Genomic DNA, 5,821 nt, shown 5'->3' on the forward strand with positions numbered 1-5,821 from the left:
AGGGGCTTTACAACCATCACAATCTCTAATAGCTGCCCAAATCTCATCTATAGAGAACTCCTCTTCCAACTTGGCTGCTGCCTCTGGGCTAATAACGTTGAAAGGACCCGAAATCTTTGGCCTCACAGTCCAAGACTCTGAAAAATGATGCTTGAAATGCCTAACCACGGCTCGCTTGATCTGAATAGGATCCTCAAAGGTCACCCCCTCCAAACAAACTGAATCTATCATATTCTTATTGGGATTCTATGCTGCTAAAAACGGATTACCCAACGGTTTTCCAAAGTTATTCAATACGTTTACTTGCTCAATATAGCATTTCAGGTAACCGACCATAGATGGACACATCTCTGTAGAGTGCGTTGGACTTGTATAGAGAGAGCATAAATTATTTTGCACTTGGTTGATTGCATTGCTTTTCAACTGTGGCGTTATTGACTCTAATTTCTTGGTGACGGTGTCTAATTGTTTCTTTGTCTTAACATCCTCCCTAACTTCATAAATGCCACTTCATTTTGGTTTGATGAGAGATCTCTCCGACTGTAAAAATCCCATTGTTGAGAACTTTCAGATAAGTCCTCAGGAAATTTATATGTTTCATCATCTGTAAGGCTTAGAAAGCCACTACTATTCATTGACTCAATCATACTCCTATGGGTTTGTGTCAAATCATTATAAAAATATTGAACAAGTCTCCAAACCTCAAATTCATGGTGGGGGCATTTTAGAGTTAGGTCCTTAAATCTCTCCCAACTCTCGTAAAACTTCTCATTCTCCTCTTCACAGAAGTTTGAGATTTGTCTTCTAAGAGCATTAGTTTTGGACGTGGAAAAGAATTTAGCTAAAAATTTGGAGACTAATTAGACCTGAATGCGAGAGAGTTAATCCAAACTTTCGCTTTATTTTTCAGGGATAAAGGAAATAGACGTAGACAAACCGACTCATCAGTGAAAATTTGAAACTTGAAGGTTGCACAAATTTTTGGAAAATTCTTTACGTGCATGTAAGAATCTTTTTGGTCAATTTCATGAAAAAGAGAAGAAGTTGCAAGATTTGTGGTCTCAACTAAATGTGTGAAGCTGGTCTATTTGGAAGGTGGAAGCTGGTCTATGCAGATTGATAGTCATGCTGATGTAGGATGCTGGTATGATCTGTCTGTGGAGGTAAATCTGGCCCCAGTGTTGCTCCCTTGGATTAATCTGTCTGTTGGTCTGAAGCTGTGTGCTCTAGTGTGCTGCCTTGGAATTATTGGAGATTGAAGCTGCTGTGTAGTTTGTATCAGTATGGAGGTTGAAGGATTATGCTCAAGGCAGAATTGTGGCTGCTGCTGTGTGGTTTGTATCATGCTTGGTTCTGGTGCATTGATAATCTACTAATCTGGACTTTATATTGGAGGGTGGCATTGATGCTCTGCAGTTGGTATGGTCTGAGGCGCCTCCAGTGTGAGTGGTCCTACTGTGAGGATTGTATCAGGTTCAAGTTTGAGTGGTGGTGCTGGCTGCTGTGTACTTTGTATTAGTAGGTGTCTGACTGTGGCTGCTGCAGTTGGAATGGTCTGAGGCCCCTCCAGTGTGAGTGGGCCTGCTGTGAGGCTTGTTTCAGGTTCAAACCTGAGTGGTGGCTGCTGCTGCAAGGACCATGCTTTGGTGTCTGAAGTATGTACTCTAGAGGAAGATCATGCTCTGCTGTGGCTGCTGCTGTGTGGATTGTATCATGTTGCTATAGTGGTAGATCATGCTTATGCTTCTGATTAGACAATGTATAGGTGGCTGGCCTGGTTTTCTAATTTTCTTTTCCCTTTCTCTTGCTTTCTCTGGATTGGTTTCTCGCTAATCTTGGATCAAGTGCTAGCAGATGATATTGCTTCCTTAGCGGTGCCAACCTAGTTGGGATTGTTAAGGCCAGCGGTGATGCTTTTGCACTTCCCTCTTTATTGATGTAAGTTTTATGCTTGTTCTGCTTTCTTCATCAATAAAGTTCTCTTTTGCTTATAAAAAAAAAACTAAATGTGTGCTGCCGTGGTCATATGTAATACTATACAAGATGGACGATTCGTAGTTATGGATGAAAATAAATCTTTTAGAGCTTTAGGCTCATTAGCATTTTCAATATTATCTCTCATTTTTAATAAATTATTTTGCAATTATGTTTCCATCCTTAACCTTCGTTTAAGAGTTTTTTCAATTTCCAAATCAAAAGGTGTTAATTCCAAAATTTTCGACCTACAACCAAGCATATGTCAAACACTTAACGCAAAATTTATTTTTTAATAATTATGATTTATATTTAAGTTTAAAAAAATTCAACACTGGCAGATCTAATAATAATACTAGTAATAATAAAAAGAATAATAAATAACCAAATAACTGTTTCAGAAAATTTATTTATTTTTATTATTATTTTTAATTCTATAGTTATCTAAAATATTGAATCTTAACTTATAACTAGTAGAAGGGTACTTTCAATTCAATTTTAATCAACTTTCTTATATAAGTTCCTGGTAATTTTTATTTTATTTTTGATCGGCAAAGAAAATCTTTATTGAAAAAAACATTCAAGGAATGAAGTTTACATCAATAAAGAGGAGCTTGGGCCTGAAAAGCCCCAAGCGCCAGTTGGTGAGAAACCAACAAAGAGAAAAGGAGAGGAAAAAACAACAAGCATAACCAAAAACTCCCAGAGGTTGTAACACTGCAGCAAAAACTTGATGTGTCAATTTAATTAGCGAAATCTTTGGTGCCTCGAATTGAGCTGTCTCGAATGGCTCAAATTTGTGTTCATCGGTTGACTGACTGAATGACCACCCGGACGATCGAGTGAAATGCTTGTTTACCGCGATTGTCAATTTGTTGACCGCGGCTGTCAGCCTTTTTATTGGATGACCGGCTGGACGACCGACAAAATAAAATTCGAACAATTCGAGACAAACCCAAATTTGAGGTACTTAGCATTGCTCTTTTAATTATACTCGCAAGTGCACCAACCGTACAATAGTATAGCTTAATGAGTGTGAGATCAATCCCACATGGACTTATGATTTTTAGAAACCTAATCAATTTCAAAGTTAAATAGACCCTAATCTAGTGAACAAATTTTGGTGCGATTGAAATTAAATCTAAAGATGCAATATATAAACAAGAAAATAATTGACTACAATAATAAGTTAATCAAATCAATAAAACTCCATACTCAAAGCACACGTCACTACAAGAAAAATGGGTTTTAGCGGCGTTTTTTTAACGGCTTTTTTTAAATATCAGTTTTTTTTTTTTTTTAATTTTTAACAACATTTTATAACCGTCACATATTCTTTAACCAAAACGGCACTGTTTTATAATTGAAGGCATTTAAAAACGCCTCCAAATATAGGAATATGCGCTTCCTTTATCCTTTTTTCTGAAACCCTTATTTTGAATTGGATCCCTTTCTCTCTCTCAACCCTTATACGCACACATCCCTACTAGGTGTTGTCAACAAGAACCACATCTGCACTGAAGCTCCATCTGCACTAGCGATTTCGAAGATTTAGAGTGATTTCGAAGATTCAGAGCGATTTCGAAGCTCCATCACCACCACCATCTGCACCGACGAGGTAGCGAGCTCCACCGTCTCTCTCTCTGTAGGTCTCTCTCTTTCTTTAGATCTATGAAATCAATTTTTTAAGGCATTCTTACTTGATCCTCATTTGCAGAGATTCAGAGATTTAGAGATTCAACGATTTCAGAGCGATTTCGATTTCAAAGCTCCATTGCCACTGCCATCTGCACCGGCGATTTTGATTTCACTAAGGCGAGCTGCCCAATTTCTCTCTCTCTCTCTCTCTCTCTCTCTCTCTCTCTCTCTCAAATTATTTCAAATTTTTTGTGGCTTGTCTTCTAATGATCTGAATCTTATTTTTATTTTTTCATAGTCAAGTTCAAGCTCCTTCCCCTGTCCAAGCCCAAGACGCTAAGAAGAAAGGTTGTACATTGTTTGATTTCACTTCTGAATTCGAATTTAATTGTTTGTTCTTTTTTTTTTTTTTTTTTTGTCATGTTTAGTTTTAAGTGTTTTGTGGTGCAATAGAATTGCATTGGTGGTGTTTGTGGAACTACATCTTGTATTCTGGTAGTTCTTCCATTTCAAGGATCCATAAGTCTATATTGTATGTGTAATTTTCTATTTAGGTTATCATGTTTTCGACTCTAGGATATTGGTAGCTTCCTGGTCTTGCTCTACGCAGGTGTTTTCTTCTTTTCTCTCCTATTGATCATGCTCCTTTGCACAAGGATATCCCATGCACTAGAATTTTTTAGTTTTCATGTTTATCGAATTAGAACTTAACTTAGATGGTGTTTGGTGCCAGCTTTTTCCCCCTTTTTTTGACAGCAAAAAATCCTCAAAGAACCACAAAAAACAGCTTAAAAGCCTACACCAAACACTTCACTCTTTTTGTGTGGGCTACTCTATATTCTAGTTATTTTGAAAAATGTGGGTTTGATTTATCAAGGACCTTTTAGGCTCAAAGTTAAGGATCCATGGAGAATTGAAGTTGGGAATTTGATAGATGCTACATGGCTATGTATTGACCTTAGGAGAGGTGGTAATGTATAAGATAGCTTTCATTTTTTAGTTTTCATTTTTATCGAATGAGCTAGCTTGTACGAGTTCTGTTTTATACTTGAGCATATAAATACAACATACAGAATGCTTTATAAAATTTTCTGTCTGCATAATAGTTATGTTGCTAAATATTATTGATTTCTTCATTTTTTACACTATCACTATAAAAAATTAAGGTTTTAGAGACCAAAATTTAAGAATAAAATTATTTTTTAGGGACTAAATATTTTTGTTGCGAAAAGTGTCGTCATTATAGTTTTAGCAACAAAAATTGGACATTAATGATGAATTATTATCATTTTGGACCAAATTTTTTGTTTCAAAAAAGAAATAATTTTGAGACCAAATTATTTTGTCTTTAAAAGTCTATTTATTAGTGATATTTTTTAAATTTTGTCGCTAAAAGTCTTGTTTTTGAATTTTCGGAACGATTTTTTAACGACTATCTTCAAGACGATAGAAATTGGTTCATAAATGTCTTTTGGAACAAAATTTTTATTTTAAGAGATGAAAATATTTAATTTTTAAAATTTTTATATGTTGTAGTGTTATATGTTTGGATTGAAGGGAAGTGCATGAATTCCGCTTGTTTGGGTTTTTAACGAGGAAAAAGGTGAAAAGGATAGTCAAACCCCATTTTATTCCGCTTTTTGTTCACCTCTGAAATTGCACCAAGAATTCTCTAGAGTGTTTTTTTTCTAAAATTTTTTAAAGTGGTATATTGTATGGTTGAAATTTAATATTGAAAAATTGATGTAACTTGTCATTAAATCTCAACCACACAATACACCACTCTAAGAAATTTTTAGAAAAAAAATACTCTAGAAGATCCTTGCTCCTGAAATTGGGAGGTTTTGGAGGGGAAGTCTAGGGGATTTTAGTGATTATCGATTTAATATGTTTGGTTTCACTTTTTAAAAAATATTTTTTAGAAAATTATATTTTTTTATTTTTCGTGTTTTTTTGTTTTTATTGATTTTTTTTAATATTTTAAGTAATTTTTTTAATTTTTAGACATACCTAACTTAGATGTATCTAAAAAGTAAAAAATTTGTGAAGAAAAACTTTTAAAAATTCACTAAATACCCAAAATATAAAAAAAATACGAGAATTCAGTATATTTTTTGTATTTTTATGTATTTATTAATTTTTTAAAACATTTTTTTACAATTTTTTTTACTTTTTAAATACATCTAAGTAATGTGCATCTAAAAAGTAA

General features: G+C 34.4%; 1 non-coding gene across 1 annotated transcript; it reads left to right on the forward strand.

Annotated features, from left to right (window-relative positions):
- Window positions 1–705: 705 nt before the first annotated feature.
- Window positions 706–812, forward strand: LOC145820775 (small nucleolar RNA R71). Its single transcript, XR_014362837.1, has one exon. It is a non-coding gene; the product is annotated as a small nucleolar RNA R71 (small nucleolar RNA).
- Window positions 813–5,821: the final 5,009 nt, after the last annotated feature.

This window comes from Camellia sinensis, chromosome 2 (genome assembly GCF_055761805.1).
Source record: "Camellia sinensis isolate YWXY chromosome 2, ASM5576180v1, whole genome shotgun sequence".
NCBI classification, from domain to species: domain Eukaryota; kingdom Viridiplantae; phylum Streptophyta; class Magnoliopsida; order Ericales; family Theaceae; genus Camellia; species Camellia sinensis.